The following is a 24,428-nucleotide window of genomic DNA, read 5'->3' as shown; positions in this document are numbered from 1 at the left end:
GTGATCTACGTACCCTCGTAGACCGTACAGCAGAAGCATTAGAGAACGCGGTTGATGTAGTGGAACGTCCTCACGTCCCTCGATCCGCCCCGCGAACAATCCCGCGATCAGTCCCACGATCTAGTACCGAACGGACGGCACCTCCGCGTTCAGCACACGTACAACTCGACGATGATCTCGGCCTTCTTGATCCAGCAAGAGAGACGGAGAGGTAGAAGAGTTCTACGGCAGCGTGACGGCGCTCCGGAGGTTGGTGATGACCTTGTCTTAGCAGGGCTCCGCCCGAGCTCCGCAGAAACGCGATCTAGAGGAAAAACTGTGGAGGTATGTGGTCGGGCTGCCGTGGAAAAGTCGTCTCAAATCAGCCCTAAAACCTCCGTATATATAGGTGGGAGGGAGGGGACCTTGCCTTGGGGCTCAAGGAGCCCCAAGGGGGTCGGCCGAGTCCAAGGGGGAGGACTCTCCCCCCCAAACCGAGTTGGACTAGGTTTGGTGGGAGGGAGTCCCCCTTCCTTCCCACCTCCGCCTTTTTTTTCTTTCTCTCTTGATTTTCTTCTCCTTGGCGCATAGACCCCTTTGGCTGTCCCACCAGCCCACTAAGGGCTGGTGTGTCACCCCCAAGGCCTATGGGCTTCCCCGGGGTGGGTTGCCCCCCCCGGTGAACTCCCGGAACCCATTCGTCATTCCCGACACATTCCCGGTAACTCCGAAAACCTTCCGGTAATCAAATGAGGTCATCCTATATATCAATCTTCATTTCCGGACCATTCCGGAAACCCTCGTGACGTCCATGATCTCATCCGGGACTCCTAACAACATTCGGTAACCAACCATATAACTCAAATACGCATAAAACAACGTCGAACCTTAAGTGTGCAGACCCTGCGGGTTCGAGAACTATGTAGACATGACCCGAGAGACTCCTCGGTCAATATCAAATAGCGGGACCTGGATTCCCATATTGGATCCTACATATTCTACGAAGATCTTATCGTTTGAACCTCAGTGCCAAGGATTCATATAATCCCGTATGTCATTCCCTTTGTCCTTCGGTATGTTACTTGCCCGAGATTCGATCGTCAGTATCCGTATACCTATTTCAATCTCGTTTACTGGCAAGTCTCTTTACTCGTTCCGTAATACAAGATCCCGCAACTTACACTAAGTTACATTGCTTGCAAGGCTTGTGTGTGATGTTGTATTACCGAGTGGGCCCCGAGATACCTCTCCGTTCACACGGAGTGACAAATCCCAGTCTTGATCCATACTAACTCAACTAACACCTTCGGAGATACCTGTAGAGCATCTTTATAGTCACCCAGTTACGTTGCGACGTTTGATACACACAAAGCATTCGTCCGGTGATAGTGAGTTATATGATCTCATGGTCATAGGAATAAATACTTGACACGCAGAAAACAGTAGCAACAAAATGACACGATCAACATGCTACGTCTATTAGTTTGGGTCTAGTCCATCACGTAATTCTCCTAATGACGTGATCCAGTTATCAAGCAACAACACCTTGTCCATAATCAGAAGACACTAACTATCATCGATCAACTGGCTAGCCAACTAGAGGCATGCTAGGGACGGTGTTTTGTCTATGTATCCACACATGTAAATGAGTCTTCATTCAATACAATTATAGCATGGATAATAAACGATTATCTTGATACAGGAATTATAATAATAACTATATTTATTATTGCCTCTAGGGCACAATTCCAACAATCAGACCCCTCCAAGTTTTGAGGGTGGAAAGGAGGAAGACCGCAGATAATTCAGCAGAAAGAGAGGAAGACGAGGAGGAGGTGGGTACGTGGGGGAGGTGGGAGAGGCCGATCCCACGACCCACCAACATATGTTGCATACCGTTGCTATGGAGGCGTTGCTATATGTGTGTTTTCGTTGTAGTGAAAAGAAAAAAGATGTGGATAATGACGTGATTAAGTTGAAACTTTTTTCCTTTCTCGTTGCGAGATCGCGCAAAAACTTGGTTTTCTTCTTTGCCTAAAAATAGTATCGATTCTTGGTATAGGTGCAAAGATGCTTACATATCCAAGTATTTTCCGCCGGCTAAGATCATCTCCTTCATGAACACGTTGCACAATCTTGGGAGAGGATGAAGCTTATGATTAGAAATTGTCCCACTCATGGCTTGAGTTTGTGGATGATTATACAAATCTTTTACGCTGGCTTGAATTTCGCTTCTCACAATATCTTGGACTCCGCCTCAGGTGGAACGTTCATGGAAATCACGTTAGGAGACGCTACAAAACTCCTAGACAATATCATGACCAACTACTCTCAGTGGCACACTGAAAGGTCGCGTGCTAGCAAAAAGGTGCACGCTATAGAAGAAATTAACTCGCTTAGTGCTAAGATGGACGAGTTGATGAGTTTGGTTGCTAGTAGAAACGCTACCGTAGATCCTAATGACATGCCATTATCTTCTTTGATTGAGAGTAGCAACGCTAGTTTGGACGTGAATTTTGTTGGTAGGAACAATTTTGGCAACAACAATGCTTTTAGAGGAAACTATGTTCCTAGGCCTTTTCCTAGTAACTCCTCTAACAATTATGGCAATTCCTATGGCAATGCTTATGGAAATCACAACAAATTACCCTCTGACCTAGAGAGTAATATCAAAGAGTTCATCAACTCTCAAAATATTTTCAATGCGTCCATAGAGGAAAAACTACTCAAAATAGACGATTTGGCTAAGAGCGTTGATAGGATGTCTTGTGATATTGATGCTTTGAAAGTTAGATGCGCTCCTCCCAAGATCAACTTGGATGAGACTTTGAAAGCTATGCGTATCTCCATGAATGAGAGCAAAGAAAGAACTGCCCAAATTCGCGTTAGACATGAATGGTTTAAAAGGGTGCGTTCTAGTGATGCAAATCGCGAAGATCTTAAAGTGCTTGGTGTGTATCCTCTTGAATCTTTGTTTTCGCGTGTCAAACCTACTTATGGAGGGGCTGGATATGAATCCACTTTGGTTGAAAAACGCCCCAATGATTCGGAGTCCACCTATCTTGATGATAAAGGTGTGGAGAGTGGAGTAGAAGAAGTCAAAATTTTGGTACTAATGAAACTCCCACTTTGGATTTCAAGGAATTCAAATATGATAATTGCTCCTTGTTTGAATGCATTTCTTTGATGCAATCCATTGCAAACTCTCCACATGCTTATAGCCAAAGCAAAGCCTTTACCGCGCATATCGTAGATGCTATAATGAAATATCTTGAAGAGAAGCTCGAACTAGAAGTCTCGATACCTAGAAAACTTCATGATGAGTGGGAACCTACTATCAAAAGCAAGATCAAAAACTATGAGTGCAATGCTTTGTGTGATTTGGGTGCTAGTGTTTCCGCGATTCCAAAGTCTTTATGTGATATTCTTGGTTTTCATGAGATTGAAGAGTGTTCTCTTAATTTGCATCTTGCGGATTCTACCATCAAGAAGCCCATGGGGAGGATCGATGATGTTCTTATTGTTGCAAATAAGAACTATGTACCCGTGGATTTCATTGTACTTGACATAGATTGCAATCCTTCATGTCCCATTATTCTTGGTAGACCTTTCCTAAGGACTATTGGTGCTATCATCGATATGAAGGAAGGGAATATTAGATTTAAATTTCCCTTAAAGAAGGGCATGGAGAACTTTCCTAGAAAGAAAATAAGACTGCCTTATGAATCTATGATGAGGGCTACCTATGGTTTGAGCACCAAAGATGACTATACGTGATTCCATCACTTTCGCCTAGCTAAGGCCGTTAAACAAAAGCGCTTGTTGGGAGGCAACCCAACGAATCTATCCTTTTTATTTCTGTTTTTTGTTTTCCACACTTTCATAATTCTGTCATGATTGTGTTTTTTGTGTTTTTTTTTGCGTTTGTGCCAAAGCAAAACCGTTATGATTAGTTTTGAGGATGATGGTTTGGTGATGCTGGGAAAGACAGAAACTTTCTGCTCACGAAAAGAATTTTCATTTTTTTTATGTAAGAGATTTTGAGTTGATTCTTTTTGCTGCTGATTGATACGCAAATTATTCAGACTGTCGTAAGTTTTCAGAATGTTTGAAGTACCAGAGGTATACGAAACATACAGATTGCTACAGACTGGTCTGCTGTTGACAGATTCTGTTTTTGTTGTGTTGGTTGCTTATTCTGATGAAACTATGGATAGTATCGGGGGTATTAGCCATAGAAGATTGAAAGTACAGTAACCCAACATCAGCACAAGTAGAATTTGAGTTTTCTACAGTACCTAAGGAAGTGGTGGTTTTCTTTCTTGTACTAATGTTATCACGAGTTTCTGTTTAAGTTTCGTGTTGTGAAGTTTTCAAGTTTTGAGTGAAGTTCTTATGGACAAAAAGATAAAGAGTGGCAAGAGCTCAAGCTTGGGGATGCCCAAGGCACCCCAAGATATTCAAGGATGCTGTACAAGCCTAAGCTTGGGGATGCCCCGGGAAGGCATCCCCTCTCTCGTCTTCAATCCATCGGTAACGTTACTTGGGGCTATATTTTTATTCACCACAAGTTATGTGTTTTTGCTTGGAGCGTCTTGTATCGTAGGAGTCTTTTATTTTTGTTGTGTCACAATCATACTTGCTGCACACCTAGAGAGAGAGACATGCACACACCGTGATTTTGTCGAGCTTCACTTATATCTTTTGGTAGACAATTCAACTCACATGTGCTTCACTTATATCTTTTGAGCTAGATACTTTTGCTCTATGTGCTTCACTTATATCTTTTAGAGCGCAGCGGTGCGTGGCTTGGTAGTTGATCTATGCTTTGAAAGAAGTCTCAAAAGGGGTAGTTATCCAAAGGGATATGAAAACTTCCACCTTCATGTGCATTGAATAGTTAGAGAAATTTGATTCATCTCAATAAGTTTTGAGTTGTGGCTATGGTAATATTGAAGTCATGCTAGTAAGGTGTTGTGGTTCTAGAAATACTTGTGTTGAAGTTAGTGATTCCCATAGCATGCACGTATGGTGAACCGCTATGTGATGAAATCTGAGCATGATTAGTATATTGATTGTCATCCTTTGCGTGGCGGTCGGGATCGCGCGATGGTTTATACCTACCAACCCTTCCCCTAGGAGTATGCGTTGAATGCTTTGTTTCGATTACTAATAAAACTTTTGCAACAAGTATATGAGTTCTTCATGACTAATGTTGAGTCCATGGTTTAGATGCACTTTCACCTTCCACCATCACTATCTTCTTAGTGCCGTGCAACTTTCGCCAGTGCACAAAACCCACCATTAGCCTCCCTCAAAACAGCCACCATACCTACCTACTATGGCTTTTTCAAAGTCATTCCGAGATATATTGCCATGCAACTACCACCATGATATGTGCCACCATGTCTACATTGCCTTTGCACGATCGTAAGATAGCTAGCATGATGTTTCCATTGATGTCTATGCCATGCTAGATCATTGCCACGGCACACTACCGAAGGCATTCCATATAGAGTCATAGTTGCTCTAAGTTTTGAGTTGAAAGTATGATGATCATCATTATTGGAGCATTGTCCCGTGTGAGGAAATTAAAGAGGCCAAAGAAGCCCATAAAAAAAGAGGCCAAAGAGCCCACCAAAATAATAAAAAAATGAGAGAAAAAGAGAGAAGGGACAATGCTACCACTTGTTCCACACTTGTGCATATTGAGCACCATGATCCTCATGTTTGAGAGTCTCTCATTTTGTCACCACCATATAGCTAGTGGGAAATTCTCATTATATAACTTGGCTTGTATATTCCAATGATAGGCTTCCTCAAAATTGCCTTAGGTCTTCGTGAGCAAGCAATTTGGATGCACACCCACTAGTTTTTTAAGAGCTTTCACATACTTGTAGGTCTAGTGCATCATTTGTATGGCAATCCCTACTCATTCACATTGATATCTATTGATGAGCATCTCCACAACTCATTGATATGCCTAGTTAATGTGACTATCTTCTCCTTTTTTGTCTTGCAACCCCCACCACATTCCACACCATCTATAGTGCTATAACCATGGCTCACGCTCATGTATTGCGTGAGAGTTGAAAATGTTTGAGTAAGTAAAGGCGTGAAACAATTACTTGGCAAATACCGGGGTTGTGCATGATTTAAATTCGTTGTGCAATGATGATAGAGCATTGCCAGACTATATGCTTTTGTAGGGATAACTTTCTTTTGGCCTTGTTATTTTGAAAGTTCATGATTACTTTGCTAGTTTGCTTGAATTATTATTGTTTCCACGTCAATAGAAAACTATTGTTTAGAATCTAATGGATCTGAACATTCACGTCACATAAGAGGAATTACAAAGGACACCTATGCTAGGTAGCATGAAAGCATCAAAAATTCATTCTTATCACTTCCCTACTCGAGGACGAGCAGGAGTTAAGCTTGGGCATGCTTGATACGTCTCAAACGTATCTATAATTTTTGATGGTTTCACGCTGTTATCTTGCCTTCTTTGTATGTTTTATGTACCTTTTTGTATCTTTTTGGGACTAACTTATTAATTCAGTGCCAAGTGCCAGTTCCTGTTTTTCCGTGTTTTTGACTCTTTTCAGATCTGATTTTGGAACGGAGTCCAAACGGAATAAAAACCTCGAAATGATTTTTTTCCCGAATGAGAGAAGACCAGGGAGCCTTTGGGCCAAGCCAGGTGGGCTCCAGGGAGCCCACAAGCTCCCACCACGCCACCAGGGGGGAGGCGGCGGTGGTCAAGCTTGTGGCCACCCTAGCCACCCCCTGACCTAGATCTTGCGCCTATATATTCCCAAATATTCTGCAAAAAATCAGGGGGGCCTCAAAAATACTTTTCCGCCGCCGCAAGCTTCCGTTTCCACGAGATCTCATCTGAAGACCCTTCCCAGCACCCTGCCGGAGGGGACTTTGGAGGTGGAGGGCTTCTTCATCTTCATCATCGCCCCTCCAATGACTCGTGAGTAGTTCACTTCAGACCTACGGGTCCGTAGTTAGTAGCTAGATGGTTTCTTCTCTCTCTTGGATCTTCAATACAAAGTTCTCCATGATCTTCATGGAGATCTATCCGATGTAATCTTCTTTGGCGGTGTGTTTGTCAAGATCCGATGAATTGTGGACTTGTGATCAGATTATCTATGATATATATTTGAGTCTTTGCTGATTTCTTATATGCATGATTTGATATCCTTGTAAGTCTCTCCGAGTCTTGGGTTTTGTTTGGCCAACTAGATCTATGATTCTTGCAATGGGAGAAGTGCTTGGTTTTGGGTTCTGCCATGTGGTGACCTTTCCCAGTGATAGTAGGGGCAGCAAGTCACACATCAAGCAGTTGCCATCAAGGGTAAAAAGATGGGGTTTTTATCATTGGTTTGAAATTATCCCTCTACATCATGTCATCTTGCTTAAGGCGTTACTCTGTTCTTATGGACTTAATACACTAGATGCATGTTGGATAGCGGTCGACGTGTGGAGTAATAGTAGTAGATGCAGAAAGTATGGGTCTACTTGTTTCGGACATGATGCCTATAGAAATAATCATTGCATAGATATCGTCACGACTCTGCACAGTTCTATCAATTGCTCGACAATAATTTGTTCACCCACCGTCTACTTGCTTTCATGAGAGAAGCCACTAGTAAACACTACGGCCCCCGGGTCTATTCACATCCATCGTTTACATCTCCGCTTTTACTTTGCTTTGTTACTTTGTTGCTTTCAGTTCTCACTTGGCAAACAATCTATAAGGGATTGACAACCTCTTCATAGCGCCGGGTGCAAGTTTTTGTGTTTGTGAAGGATCTTGAGATACTCTTCCGCCGGATTGATACCTTGGTTCTCAAACTGAGTGAAATACTTACCGTCGCTGTGCTACATCACCCTTTCCGCTTCGAGGGAACACCAACGCAAGGCTCCAAGGCCATGGGGGAAATCCTTTGCATACTTGCCTAGGAAGTCCCTTAAGGCGTAGCCGTAGCTGAAGGATTCCTGGTGCTGTCGACACAACTACTTCCTGCCGCCGTTGCAAGGGATACACAGCAGAACAATCAGAAGTATTTCCGACACCGTTGCCGGGGATCTTTTTGAGGTAGCAGGGTCCATGGTGGCCCCCTGCCGTGATTCTCAGGCTTCCCGATCTTTTTCTGTTTCGAAAAAAATCTTTTTGGCAGTTTCGTTCCGTTTGGACTCCGTTTAAAATCCTCCTATGAAAAGGGTCAAAAACATGGAAAAAACAGGAACTTGCACTTGGCACTGAGTTAATAGGGTAGTCTCAAAAAAGATATAAAAGGCATACAAAACATCCAAAGTTTGACAAGATAATAACATGAAACCATCAAAAAATATAGATACGTTGGAGACGTATCAAGCATCCCCAAGCTTAACTCCTGCTCGTCCTCGAGTAGGAAAGTGATAAAGAATGAATTTTTGATGTGGAATGCTACCTAGCATAGTTGTCCTTTGCAACTTCTTTCATGTGACATGAATGTTCAAATCCGTAAGATTCAAAACAATAGTTTGCTATTGACATGAAAACAATAATACTTCAAGCAAACTAGCAAGGTAATCATGAACTTTCAAAATAACAAGGCCAAATAAAGTTATCCCTGCAAAATCATATAGTCTGGCTATGCTCCATCATCCTCACACAGCTAATGTAAATCATGCACAACCCCGGCATTGACCAAGTAATTGTTTTCGCACTCTTACTTTCTCAAACTTTTTATAACTATCAAGCAATACATGAACGCGAGCCATGGATATAACACTATAAGTGGAATAGAGTGTGGTGGTGGTTGCGAGACAAAAAAGGAGGAGATGGTCACATTGACTCGGCATATCAAAGGGCTATGGAGATGCCCATTAATAGATGTCAATGTGAATGAGTAGGGATTGCCATACAAAGGATGCACTAAAGCTATAAGTATGTGAAAGCTCAAAAGGAGAACTAGTGGGTGTGCATCCAACTTGCTTGCTCACGAAGACCTAGGGCAATTTTGAGGAAGCCCATCATTGGAATATACAAGCCAAGTTATATAATGAAGATTCCCACTAGTATATGGTAGTGATGAAACGAGAGGCTCTCAAACATGAAGAACATGGTGCTATTATGAAGCACAAGTGTGGGAAAAGATAGTAGCATCGTCCCTTCTCTCTTTTTCTCTCTTTTTTTATTTGGGCTCTTAGGCCTCTTTTTTTCTTTTTTCTTTTTTTTATTTGGGCTCTTTGGCCTCTTTTTTTTATTTCCTCACATGGGACAATGCTCTAATAGTGATGATCATCACACTTTTATTTACTCACAGCTCAAAGCTTAGAAATGACTCTATAGAAAATGCCTCCGGCAATGTACCGGGATGTGCAACGATCTAGCTTGGCGTATGACGTTGAAACATCTCGCTAGCTATCTTATGATCATGCAATGGAAATATGAGAGTGACGGCACAAGTCATTCCGGCAATATATGTCGGAATGGCTATGAAAATGCCATAGTAGGTAGGTATGGTGGCTGTTTTGAGGAAGGCATATGGTGGGTTTGTGCACCGGCGAAAGTTGCACGGTACTAGAGATGCTAGCAATGGTGGAAGGTGAAAGTGCATCTATACCATGGACTCACATTAGTCATGAAGAACTCACATACTTGTTGCAAAAGTTTTTATTAGTAATCGAAACAAAGTGCTAAACACATACTCCTAGGGGAAGGGTTGGTAGGTGTTAACCATCACGCGATCCCGACCTCAACACAAAGGATGACAAGCAATAGATCAATTGTGCTCCGACTTCCTAACATAGCGGTTCACCATACGTGCATGCTACGGGAATCACTAACTTCAACACAAGTATTTCTAGATTCACAACACCCTACTAACATAACTCTTAATATTACCAAATCCACGTCTCAAAACTAATTGAGAGAAATCAAACTTATCTTTCTACTCAATGCACATGAAGATGGAAGTTTTTGTATCCTCTTTAGGTACCTATCACCTTTGGGACTACTTTGATAGCATAAGACAACTACCAAGTCACGCACCGCCGTGCTCAAAAAGATCTAAGTGAAGCACATAGAGCAAAATTATCTAGCTCAAAAGATATAAGTGAAGCACAATGAGCGTTCTAGCAAAATCACGATGAGTGCATGTCTCTCTCTAAAGGTGTGCAGCAAGGATGATTGTGACAAAAAAAAAGACTCCTATGATACAAGACGCTCCAAGCAAAACACATATCATGTGGTGAATAAAAATATAGCTCCAAGTAACGTTACCGATGGATTGAAGACGAAAGAGGGGATGCCTTCCCGGGGCATCCCAAAGCTTAGGCTTTTTGGTGTCCTTGAATTTTGCTTGGGATGCCTTGGGCATCCCCAAGGTTGAGCTCTTTCCACTCCTTATCTCTCTGTCCATGAGAACATCACCCAAAACTTGAAAACTTCACAACACAAAACTTAAACAGAAACTCGTGATAACATTAGCACAAGAAAACAAACTACCACCACTTTAGGTACTGTAGCAATCTTGATTTATATTTATATTGGTGTTGGGATACTGTATTATCACTTTTCCATGGCTAGTACACCCCGATACTATCCATAGTTTCATCAAAACAAGCAACCAACTCAACAAAAACAGAATCTGTCAAAAACAGACCAGTCTGTAGCAATCTGTATACTTCGTATACTTATGGTACCTCAAAAATTCTGAAAACTTATGACTGCCTGGGCAAAAGGAATATAAACCAGAAGCAAAAAGAATCAACTCAAAAGCTCTTTCTGAATAAAAATGAAAAATCATCTCGTGAGCGAAAAGTTTCTTTCTTTTTCCAGCAGGATAAACAACCATTACGAAGACTAGTCATAAAGGTTTTGCTTGGCTCAAACACAAAAAGAAACACAAAAAACACAATCATAACAGAATTATGATAGTGTGTATGCAAAAAAACATAAAGAAAAATAAATAAATTCACTGGGTTGCCTCCCAACAAGCGCTATTGTTTAATGCCCTTAGCTAGGCATAAGGCGATAGAATCACGTATCGTCGTCTTTGGTGCTCAAACAATAAGTGGCCCTCATCATGGATTCATAAGGCAATCTTATTTTATTTCTAGGAAAGTGCTCCATGCCCTTCTTTAAAGGAAATTGAAATCTAATATTCCCTTCCTTCATATCGATGATGGCACCGATAGTCCTTAGGAAAGGTCTACCAAGAATAATAGGGCATGTAGGATTGCAATCAATATCAAGCACAATGAAATCCACGGGTACATAGTTCCTATTTGCAATAATAAGAACATCATTTATCCTTCCCATGGGTTTCTTGACAGTAGAATCCGCAAGATGCAAATTAAGAGAACACTCTTCAATCTCATTAAAACCCAGAACGTCACATAAAGACTTTGGAATCGCAGAAACGCTAGCACCCAAATCACACAAAGCATTGCATTCATAGTTTTTGATTATGATTTTGATAGTAGGTTCCCACTCATCATGAAGCTTTCCAGGGATAGAGACTTCCAATTCAAGTTTCTCTTCAAGAGATTTTATCATGGTTTGGACGATATGATCGGTAAAGGCCTTGTTTTGGCTATAAGCGTTTTGAAAGTTTAGCATGGATTGCATCAAGGAAATGAATTCAATCAAGGAGAACCTATCATAATTGAATTTCTTGAAATCCAAGGTAGTAATTTCATTACTACTCAAAGTTTTAATATCTTCTACTCCACTTTCAATGCTTTTAGCATCAAGATAGATGGACTCCGAATCATTGGGGCGGTTTTCAACCAAAGTGGATTCATATCCAGCCCCATCACCATTGGGTTTGACACAAGAAAAGAAATATTCAATGGGAGTCACACCAAGCACTTTAAGATCTTCGTGATTCTTATCACGAGAACACGCCTTTTTAAGCCATTCATGTCTAGCACGAATTTGGGCGGTTCTTTCTTTGCTCTCAATCATGGAAACACACATAGCTTTCAAAGTTTCATCCATATTGATCTTGGGAGGAGCACATCTAACTTTCAAAGCATCAATATCCCTAGACATTCTATCAACGCTCTTAGCCAAATCGTCAATTTTGAATAGTTTTTCCTCTATTGTAGGAGTTGCCAAAGTTATTAGAGGAGTTACTAGGAAAAGGCCTGGGAACATAGTTTCCTCTAAAAGCATTGTTGTTGCCAAAATTATTCCTACCAACAAAATTAACGTCCAAGCTAGCGTTGCTACTCTGAGTCAAAGAAGACAAGGGCATATCATTAGGATCTAAAGGAGCACTTCTACTAGCAACCAAATTCATTAACTCATCCATCTTAGCACTCAACGAGTTAATTTCTTCTATAGTGTGTACTTTCTTACTAGTAGGTGACATTTCAGTGTGCCACTGAGAGTAGTTCGTCATGATATTGTCTAGGAGCTTTGTGGCTTCTCCTAACGTGATTTTCATGAACGTTCCACCTGAGGCGGAGTCCAAGATATTTCTAGACGCGAAATTCAAGCCAGTGTAGAAGATTTGTATAATCATCCAAAGACTCAAGCCATGAGCGGGACAATTTCTAATCATCAATTTCATTCTCTCCCAAGATTGTGCAACGTGTTCATGATCAAGTTGCTTAAAATTCATGATATCATTACAGAGAGAGATAATCTTAGCCGGCGGAAAATACTTGGATATATAAGCATCTTTGCACTTATCCCAAAAATCGATACTATTTTTGGGCAAAGACGAAAACCAAGTTTTTGCTCGATCTCGCAACGAGAAAGGAAAAAGCTTCAATTTAATCACATCATTATCCACATATTTCTTATTTTGCATATCGCAAAGCTCTATGAAGGTATTAAGATGGGATGCGGCATCTTCACTAGGAAGGCCAGAGAATTGCTCTTTCATAACAAGATTCAGCAAAGCGACATTGATTTCGTATGACTCCGCACTAGTGGAGGGAGCAATCGGAGTACTAATAAAATCATTATTATTAGTATCCGCGAAGTCACAAAGTTTGGTGTTTTCAGTCATGGTGACTTCGGCAAGCAAGCAAGCACACAAGCGAACAAAGAGCAAGCGAGAGAAAAAGGCAAACGAAAGGCGAACGAAAAAGGCAAAGATTTTTTGTAAATTTTTGTTTTTCATAAGTGGGGGAGAGGAAAACGAGAGGCAAAAAAGGTAAATGCAAGAGATGAGTTTGCGACACTTACTTGGATGAGTTCTTGACTTGATCCTCCCCGGCAACAGCGCCAGAAATCCTTCTGCTACTTCTCGAACAACAGCGCCAGAATTTGACACGTTGACAGAGAATTGCTTGCGTTGGATTTTCCCTCGAAGAGGAAAGGGTGATGCAGCACAGGAGAAGTAAGTATTTCCCTTAGTTTGAGAACCAAGGTATCAATCCAGTAGGAGAATCTCGTCAAGTCCAGAGTACCTGCACAAACACAAAGAGCTTGCACCCAACGCTATAAAGGGGTTGTCAATCCCTTCAAGATTGATTGCAAAGTGAGATCTGAAGGCAGAAAGTGAAACGAAGAAAAAGTGTAAGGCTGAAAATATGGTGTGGAGTAGACCCGGGGGCCATAGTGTTCACTAGAGGCTTCTCTCAAAATAGCAAATATCACGGTGGGTGAACAAATTACTGTCGAGCAATTGATAGAACCGCACAAAGTCATGACGATATCTAAGGCAATGATCATACATATAGGCATCACGTCCGAGACAAGTAGACCGATACTTTCTGCATCTACTACTATTACTCCACATCGACCGCTATCCAGCATGCATCTAGTGTATTGAGTTCATGACGAACAGAGTAATGCCTTAAGCAAGATGACATGATGTAGAGGGATAAACTCAAACTAATGATGAAAACCCCATCTTTTTACCCTTGATGGCAACAACACGATGCGTGCCTCGCTACCCCTTCTGTCACTGGGTGAGGTCACCGCATGGTATGAACCCAAAACCAAGCACTTCTCCCATTGCAAGAATCATATATGAAGTTGGCCAAACAAAACCCACAACTTGAAGAGAATTACAAGGATATGAAATGATGCATAAGAGAGATCAGAAGAAACTCAAATAAGATTCATAGATAATTTGATCATAAATCCATAATCCATCGGATCTCGATAAACACACCGCAAAATAAGACTACATCGGATAGATCTCCATGAAGATCATGGAGAACTTTGTATTGAAGATCCAAGAGAGAGAAGAAGCCATCTAGCTACTAGATATGGACCCGTAGGTCTATGGTGAACTACTCACGCATCATCGGAGAGGTCATGGTGTTGATGAAGAAGCCCTCTGTATCAGAATCCCCCCTCCGGCAGGGCACCAGAACGTGCCCCAGATGGGATCTTGCACAGACAGAAGCTTGCGGCGGCGGAAAAGTACTTTTGATGATCTCTTAATTTTTTCTGGAATTTTAGGGAATTTATAGGCGAAAGACCCAGGGCAGAGGAGGCCCAAGGAGCCCACAAGCCTAGGAGGCGCGGCCCCCCTGGCCGTGGCTAGGGGGCTTGTGGGGTCCCTGGTGGCCCACTGCCCTGATTCTCAGGCTTCCTGATCTTTTTCTGTTTCTGAAAAAAAAATCTTTTTGGCAGTTTCGTTCCGTTTGGACTCCGTTTAAAATCCTCCTCTGAAAAGGGTCAAAAACATGGAAAAAACAGGAACTGGCACTTGGCACTGAGTTAATAGGTTAGTCTCAAAAAGATATAAAAGGAATACAAAACATCCAAAGTTTGACAAGATAATAGCATGAAACCATCAAAAATTACATATACGTTGGAAACGTATCATTACTCTCCTCAGTTCACCACACACTTGTTTTCCAGCTACTACTTCACGGGATCTCCGATCACATAGGTTGGGTTACTACCATGGAAAATCATGTGAGTCTCATACACATGTCCCTCGATGCACTATCTATCACAACACGTGATAGCCCTTTAGTAAAGGGATCTGCCACATTCTTAGCCGTTTGGATATAATCCAACAATATCACTCCAGAGTTTCTTAAACATCTGACAACCTTCAATCACATTCGTATATGTTTGTTGGACTTCATGTTGTCCTTTGAACTCTTCGCTTTGACAATAATTGTCTGATTATCGCAGTTCATAAGGATAACTAGAACCGGTTTCTCAACCACTCGCAAGTACATCAAAAGATCTCAAAAAAATTCTGCTTCAACACGGTATGTGTCTAACGCTGTTAATTCTGCTTTTATGATTGATCTCATTAAGATCGTTTGCTTGCAAGACTTCCGAGAAACAACACCACCTCCACGGGTAAATATATTCCCAGCAGTGGCCTTCATCTCATCAGTATCAGAGATCCAATATGCATCACTATACCCTTCAATTACCGATGGGTATCTGGTATAGTGAAGTTTGTGGTTCATGGTACCTTTCAGATAGCACATAATTCTTTTAACAACACTCTAGTGAACATCACCCGGATTGGCAACAACCCGGCTCAGTTTGCTCACAACAAACGATATGTCAGGCCTCGTTGCGCTCGCTAGATACATAAGTGAACCAATAATTTGAGAGTATCTCAACTGATCTTTAGTTATGCCGCTGAACTTTCGAATCAGTGCACTAGGATCATATGGCGTTCTTTACCCTTGAGGTAAACCGTTCGGAGGCAAAACTATAAGCCCCTATCTTCCTTTGTGTCCAGCTGAAACTTTGACACCATGAGTACCACGTGAGTTGTAACAATTGTGGAAAACGAAAGAGATGATTGAGTATGTGGGTTTGCCTTACAAGCTCTTATTTGACTCTTTCTGATGTTGTGATAAATTGCAATTGCTTCAATGACTATGGATTATTGTTGGTTACTTCTCCGTAAGGTTTTTTGCTTCATGCTTTGCTTTGTGAAGGAATTGTTACTTTCCCATAAGAATCTTTATGATATATTGCTGTCCTATGTGTGATCATGATGCCCTCATGTCCGTATTATGTTTTTTTCAACACCTTCGTCCCTCAACATGTGGACATGTTTATGGAACTTGGTTTTCGCTTGAGGACAACCGAGGTCTAAACTTGGGGGAGTTGATACGTCCATTTTGCATCATGCTTTCATGTTGATATTTATTGCTTTTTGGGCTGTTATATTACTTGTGGTACCATATTTATGCCTTTTCTTTCTTATTTTGCAAGGTTTATTTGAAGAGGGAGAATTCAGGCAGCAGGAATTCTCGACTCGAAAAGGAGCAAATCCTAGTCCACTATTCTGCACATCTCCAAATTCCCTGAACATTTATGTGGACTTTTCTGGAATATATTAAAAATACTGGGCAAAAGAACTACCGGAGGGGGCCCACCAGAGCCCCACAAGCTTGCCCACCGCCACCACCCCCTGGTGGCGCAGGGCAGGCTTGTGGGCAGCCTGAAGGCCCACTAGCCCCCCTCTTTTGCTATATGAAGCGTCCTGGTCTGGAAAAAAAATCAATCGGGAGCTTTTTCGTGGTTTCGCCGCCGCGACGAGGCGGAACTTGAGCATATCCAATCTAGAGCTCCGGCAGGACGATCCTGCCGGGGAAATTTCCCTCCCGGAGGGGGAAATTGTCGCCATCGTCATCACCAACACTCCTCTCGTCGGAGGGGAGGCATCTCCATCAACATCTTCATCAGCACCATCTCCTCTCCAATCCCTAGTTCATCTCTTGTAATCAATCTTCGTATCGCGACTCCGATTGGTACTTGTAAGGTTGCTAGTAGTGTTGATTACTCTTTGTAGTTGATGCTAGTTGGATTACTTGGTGGAAGAGTTTATGTTCAGATCCTTGATGCTATTCATTACACCTCTGGTCATGATTATGATTATGTCTTGTGAGTAGTTACTTTTGTTCCTGAGGACATGGGATAAGTCATGCTGATAATAGTCATGTGAATTGATATTCGTTCGGTATTTTGATATGCTATATGTTGTTTTTCCTCTAGTGGTGTTATGTGAACGTCGACTACATAACACTTCACCATATTTGGGCCTAGAGGAAGGCATTGGGAAGTAGTAAGTAGATGATGGGTTGCTGGAGTGACAGAAGCTTAAACCCCAGTCTATGCGTTGCTTCGTGAGGGGCTGATTTGGATCCACTAGTTTAATGCTATGGTTAGACTTTGTCTTAATTCTTCTTTTGTAGTTGCGGATGCTTGTGAGAGAGGTTAATCATAAGTGGGATGCTTGTCCAAGTAAGGGCAGTACCCAAGCGCCGGTCCATCCACATATCAAACTATCAAAGTAACGAACGCGAATCATATGAACATGATGAAACTAGCATGACAGAAATTCCCGTGTGTCCTCGGGAGCGTTTTTCCTCCTATAAGACTTTGTTCAGGCTTGTCCCTTGCTACAAAAGGGATTGGGCCACTTGCTGCACCGTTGCTACTACTTGTTACTTGTTACTCTTTGCTTGCTACGTTTCACCTCGCTACACAATCACTTGTTACCGCTACTTTTAGTGCTTGCAGTTATTACCTTGCTGAAATCTGTTTATCAGAGCCTTCTGCTCCTCGTTGGGTTCGACACTCTTACTTATCAAAAGGACTACGATTGATCCCCTATACTTGTGGGTCATCAATAACCTTCTTGTAGAACTTGTCCTTCGAGGCCTTTGGGGACGTCATAGTGATCTGTATCTGTCTGCACAGTAGCTCGAAACGAAAACAGAGGATATTTGCGTGATACGAGGGTCAGACCTTTCGAGAGATTAGATAATGAATTTTTATCGACCATAAGGAGTATTCCACAAGAAAACGGAGTTCGGGAGGCATACGAGGTGCTCACGAGCCCCCCAGGCGCGCCTGGCAGGCTCGTCGCGTCCTCGTGCGCTTTATGGACTACTTTAAATTTTTATATTTTTCTAAATATTCCAAAACGGAGAAAAAAAATTATTGGTAAAGTTTTGGAGTCGGTTTACTTACCGTATCACATACCTCTTCGTTTTCGGAGTCTGAAACAGGCTGGTAAACATCCCTTATGTACTCCTCCGGGGTTATGGTAGTAATTATATTGCTTTCTACATTTATGGGAGTACCTGAGATACAATGCTTGATTCTTTGCCCATTCACAACTCTCGGAAAAGTGCCTTCCGCGTTGTTTATTTTGATGGCACCGGAACGATACATTTCTTCGACAATGTAAGGACCTTCCCATTTAGGGAGAAGCTTGCCTGCAAAAAATCTTAAACGAGAATTGTATAGCAAGACATAATCACCTACACCGAACTCACGTTTTTGTATCCTTTTATCATGCCACCTCTTAACCTTTTGTTTAAAGAACTTGGCATTTTCATATGCCTGACTTCTCCATTCATCAATTGAGCTAATGTCAAATAACCTCTTCTCACCAGCAAGTTTGAAACCAAAGTTGAGCTTTTTGATTTCCCAATAAGCCTTATGCTCTAGCTCAATAGGTAAATGACATGCTTTACCGTAAACCATTTTATACGGAGACATGCCCATGGGATTCTTATAAGCAGTTCTATAAGCCCATAGGGCATCATCAAGTTTCTTAGACCAATTCTTTCTAGACCTATTAACAGTCTTTTGCAAAATTAATTTAATTTCTCTATTAATTAACTCTACATGACCACTAGACTGAGGATGATAAGGAGATGCAATTCTATGGTTGACATCATACTTAGCAATCATTTTACGGAAAGCACCATGAATGAAATGTAAACCACCATGCGTCATTAAATATCTAGGGACTCCAAATGTAGGAAAAATAACTTCTTTAAGCATCTCAATAGAGGTGTTATGATCAGCACTACTAGTTGGAATAGATTCTACCCACTTAGTAACGTAATCAACATCAACTAGAATATGAGTATACCCGTTGGACTTTGGAAAAGGTCCCATATAATCAAAACCCCAAACATCAAATGGTTCAATAACAAGTGAATAATTCATAGGCATTTCCTGATGTTTACTGATATTACCTATTATTTGACATTCATCACAAGACAAGACAAACTTACGAGCATCCTTGAAGAGAGTAGGCCAATGAAAACCGGATTGCAATACCTTGTGTGCAGTTCTATCTCCCGCATGGTGTCCTCCGTAAGCCTCGGAGTGACACTTCTGTAGGATCTATCCTTGTTCATGCTCACGTACACAACGTCTAATAACACCATCTACTCCTTCTTTATAAAGGTGAGGATCATCCCAAAAGTAATGTCTCAAATCATAAAAGAACTTTTTCTTTTGTTGGTATGTGAAACTAGGTGGTATATATTTAGCAACAATATAATTAGCATAATCAGCATACCATGGTGTACTACGTGAAGCATTGATGACATTCAATTGTTCATCAGGAAAGCTATCATCAATAGGTTGTGGGTCATCAAGAACATTCTCTAACCTAGACAAGTTATCTGCTACGGGGTTCTCTGCACCCTTTCTATCAACAATATGTAAATCAAATTCTTGTAGCAAGAGAACCCATCTAATAAGTCTAGGTTTATGATCTTTCTTTTCCATGAGATATTTAATAGCAGCATGATCATTGTGAATAGTAACTTTGGAATCAACAATATAAGATCTGAAATTATCACATGCAAACACAACAGCTAAAAATTCTTTTTAAGTAGTAGCATAGTTTCTTTGGGCATTGTCTAGAGTTTTACTAGAATAATGAATAACATTTAATTTCTTATCAACTCTTTGTCCTAGAACAGCACCAACAACATAATCACTAGCATCACACATAATTTCAAAAGGTAAGTTCCAATCATGTGGTTGAACAATAGGTGCATTTATCAAGGCCTTCTTAAGTATTTCAAATGCTTCTTCACAATCATCATCAAAAACAAATGGAATATCTTTTTGCAAGAGATTGGTGAGAGGCCTAGAAATCTTATAGAAGTCTTTAATAAACCTTTTATAGAAACCAGCATGACCAAGGAAACTTCTTATACCTTTAATGTCTGTAGGGCATGGCATTTTCTCGATCGCATCAACTTTAGCCTTATCGACTTCAATACCTCTTTCAGAAATTTTATGTCCTAAGACAATGCCTTCATTAACCATAAAGTGGCACTTCTCCCAATTCAAGACAAGGTTAGTACCTTTACATCTCTGCAAAACTCGATCAAGTTTGCCCAAGCAATCATCAAAACAAGATCCATAATCGGAGAAATCATCCATGAAAACCTCAACAATCTTTTCACAAAAGTCAGAGAATATAGCCATCATACATCTTTGAAAGGTAGCAGGTGCATTACATAAACCAAAAGGCATACGTCTATAAGCAAAGGTACCGAAAGGGCAAGTAAAAGTGGTTTTCTCCTGATCAGATTGTGCAACAGGTATTTGGGAGAAACTAGAATAACCATCTAGAAAGCAAAAGTGTGTATGTTTAGACAATCTTTCTAGCATTTGATCAATAAAAGGTAAAGGGTAATGATCTTTCTTAGTAGCTTTATTTAATTTCCTAAAATCAATTACCAACCTATAGCTAGTAACAATTCTTTCTGGGATCAATTCATCTTTATCATTAGGGACAACGGTAATACCTCCCTTCTTAGGGACACAATGCACCAGACTTTCCCAATCACTATGAGCAACAGGATAAATAATACCTGCTTCCAGGAGCTTTAGTATTTCTTTTCTTACCACCTCTTTCATCTTAGGATTTAATCTTCGTTGATGATCGGCAACTGGTTTGGAATCAGGATCAGTTTTAATTTTATGCTGGCATAGAGTGGGACTAATGCCCTTAAGATCATCAAGAGTATATCCAATAGCAGCACGGTGCTTCCTCAGAGTTTTCAATAATTTCTTTTCTTCATGCTCTGAAAGGTTAGCACTAATAATAACAGGATATATCTCTTTTTCATCAAGATAAGCATACTTAAGAGTATTAGGTAATTGTTTAAGCTCAAACACAGGATCACCCTTTGGTGGAGGTGGATCTCCAAGTAATTCAACAGGCAAATTATTCTTAAGGATAGGACTTTGTTCAAAGATAACTCTATCTATCTCATTCCTTTCATCCATATGCATATCATTTTCATGTTCAAGCAGGTATTGCTCCAAAGGGTCAATAGGAGGCACAACAATAGGAGCAAGAGCAATAATTTCATCCTTACTAGACAATTCTTCTTCCTGAGGTTGTCTACCAAACTTAGAAAAAATAAATTCATGTGACACACCTTCAAAGCCAACTATATTAGTTTGTTTCTCACAATCAATCTGAGCATTAACAGTATTGAGGAAAGGTCTACCAAATATGATGGGACAAAAGCTATCTTGTGTGGTAGCAAGAACGAGAAAATCAGTAGGATACTTAGTTTTACCACACAAGACTTCAACATCTCTAACAATTCCCACAGGGCAGATAGTATCTCTATTAGCAAGTTTAATAGTAACATCAATAAATTCCATCTCTACAGGTGCAATCTCATCTTTAATGTCATTATATAAAGATTGAGGTATTGCACTAACACTAGCACCCATGTCACATAAACCATGATAACAATGATCTCCTATCTTAACAGAAAAAACAGGCATGCCAACAACAGGTTTATGTTTGTCTCTACCATGAGGTTTAGCAATTCTAGCAGCAGCTTCATAGAATTGAATAACATGCCCATCAACATTATCGGGCAAGAGATCTTTAATAATAGCAATACTAGGTTCAACTTTAATTTGCTCAGGGGGTGTAGGTGTTCTAATGTAGCCCTTACGTATCACAGTTGAAGCTTTAGCATGATCCTTTATTCTAACAGGGAAAGGTGGTTTCTCAATGTAAGCACTAGGAACAATAGAATCATTATAAGCAATAACTTTCTCTTCAACTGGATTGGGTTTTACTACATTGACTTCTATGGGAGGATGATATTTAAACCACTTCTCCTTAGGGAGATTAATATGAGCAGCAAATGATTGACATAATGAAGCTACTATCTCAGAGTCAAGTCCATGTTTAGCGCTAAAATCACGAAAATTATTTGTTTTAACGAAGGATTTAACGCAATCGAACTTAGGATTCATACCTGACTCCTTTCCTTCATCGAACTCCCAATATTCAGAGTTGCGTTTAATTCTTTCCAATAAATCCCATTTGAAGTCAATATCTCTCTTCATAAAAGAATCGGTACAAGAAGTGTCAAGCATGGTGCGATTATAATGAGAAAGCCGAGCATAGAAGTTCTGAATAATAATTTCTCTCGAGAGCTCATGGTTGGGGCATGAATATAACATTGACTTAAGACTCCCCGAAGCTTGAGCGATACTTTCTATATCACGAGGCCAAAAATTTTAGATATAATTCCGATCACGATGTACCAAATGCATAGGATAAAACTTTTGATGAAATTCCAATTTCAATCGGTTGTAGTTCCATGATCCAGTATCATCACATAGCCTATACCATGTGAATGCTTTATCCCTCAAAGATAAGGGAAAGACCTTCTTCTTGACCTCATCCTCGGGCAAACCTGCAAGCTTAAATAAACCACAAACTTCATCTACATAGATTAGATGCAAGTCGGGATGTGATGTTCCATCTCCTGTAAAAGGATTAGCCAACAGTTTCTCTAGCATACCCGAAGGAATTTCATAATCAATATTTTCAGTAGGTGCAGTAGGTTGAGGAGCAATTCTTTGTGCTTCCGTTCGAGGTGAAGATACCCCGAACAAGCCCCTCAAAGGATTAGTTTCCATAATGACTAGTGACAATAAATTTCAACACACTATATAAATGTTTCCTTACCAAATTCCACTCACCAAAGGCGCTTCACTCACCGGCAACGGCGCTAGAAAAGAGTCTTGATGACCCATAAGTATAGGGATCTATCGTAGTCCTTTCGGTAAGTAAGAGTGTCGAACCCAACGAGGAGCAGAAGGAAATGACAAGTGGTTTTCAGCAAGGTATTCTCTACAAGCACTGAAATTATCGATAACAGATAGTTGTGGGATAAGATAATTCGTAACGAGTAACAAGTAACAATAGTAACAAAGGTGCAGCAAGATGGAACAATCCCTTTTGTAGAAAGGGACAAGCCTGGACGAACTCTTATATAAGGTAAAGCGCTCCTGAGGACACATGGGAATTTCTGTCAAGCTAGTTTTCATCATGTTCATATGATTCGCGTTCGCTGCTTTGATAGTTTGATATGTGGGTGGACCGGTGCTTGGGTGTTGTCCTTACTTGGACAAACATCCCACTTATGATTAACCCCTCTCGAAATCATCCACAACTATGAAAGAAGAATTAAGACAAAGTCTAACCATAGCATTAAACTGGGGGATCCAAATCAGCCCCTTGCGAAGGAACGCATAAACCAGGGTTTAAGCTTCTGTCACTCTAGCAACCCATCATCTACTTATTACTTCCCAATGCCTTCCTCTAGGCCCAAATAATGGTGAAGTGTCATGTAGTCGACGTTCACAGAACACCACTAGAGGAAAGACAACATACAACGCATCAAAATATCGAACGAATACCAAATTCACATGACTACTTATAGCAAGACTTATCCCATGTCCGCATGAACAAATGTAACTACTCACAAAGCATAATTATGTTCATGATCAAAGAGGTATTGAATAGCATTAAGGATCTGAACATATGATCTTCCATCGAATAAATCAACTAGCATCAACTACAAGGAGTAATTAACACTACTAGCAACCTTACAAGTACCAATCGGAGTCGCGAGACGCAGATTGGGTACAAGATATGAACGAGGGTTTGGAGATAAGATGGTTATGATGAAGATGTTGATGGAGATGAGTCCCCTCCGATGAGAGGAGTGTTGGTGATGGCGATGGCGACGATTTCCCCCTCCGGGAGGGAAGTTTCCCCGGCAGGACGACCTTGCGGGAGCTCTAGATTGGTTCTGCTCAAGTTCCGCCTCGTGGTGGCATCGTTTCTTCCCGAAAGCTATCCCTTGATTTTTTCTGGGACAAAACCCTCCATATAGCAGAAGATGGGAGCCGGAGGGGTAACAGGTGGCCCACGAGCCCCCCAGCCGCGCCCAGGGGGGTGGGCCACGCCTGGCAGGCTCGTGACCTCCTGGTGGCTCCCCTCCAGTATTTCTTCTGCCCAGTATTTTTGATATATTCCAAAATAATTACTCGCTGATTTTCATGTCTTTTGGAGTTGTGCAGAATAGGTATCTCAAACTTGCTCCTTTTCCAGTCCAGAGTACCAGCTACCGGCATTCTCCCTCTTCATGTAAACCTTATAAAATAAGAGAGAAAAGGCATAAGTATTGTACCATAATGTGTAATAACAGCCCATAATGCGATAAATGTCAATATAAAAGCATGATGCAAACTGGACGTATCAGACACCGACCCAGACCTTTGGTGAGACATCCCCGTATCCCCATGCCTAGGATTCTTGCTAGGATATGATTCTTGTATATTTGAAAAATATTTTCTCAGGCCCCGAATGTTGTTGCGGAAATATTTGCAAAATATATATGTT

Source organism: Hordeum vulgare, chromosome 2H, assembly GCF_904849725.1.
Source record: "Hordeum vulgare subsp. vulgare chromosome 2H, MorexV3_pseudomolecules_assembly, whole genome shotgun sequence".
Taxonomy (NCBI): domain Eukaryota; kingdom Viridiplantae; phylum Streptophyta; class Magnoliopsida; order Poales; family Poaceae; genus Hordeum; species Hordeum vulgare.
Note: the sequence above shows the minus strand (reverse complement) of the source record.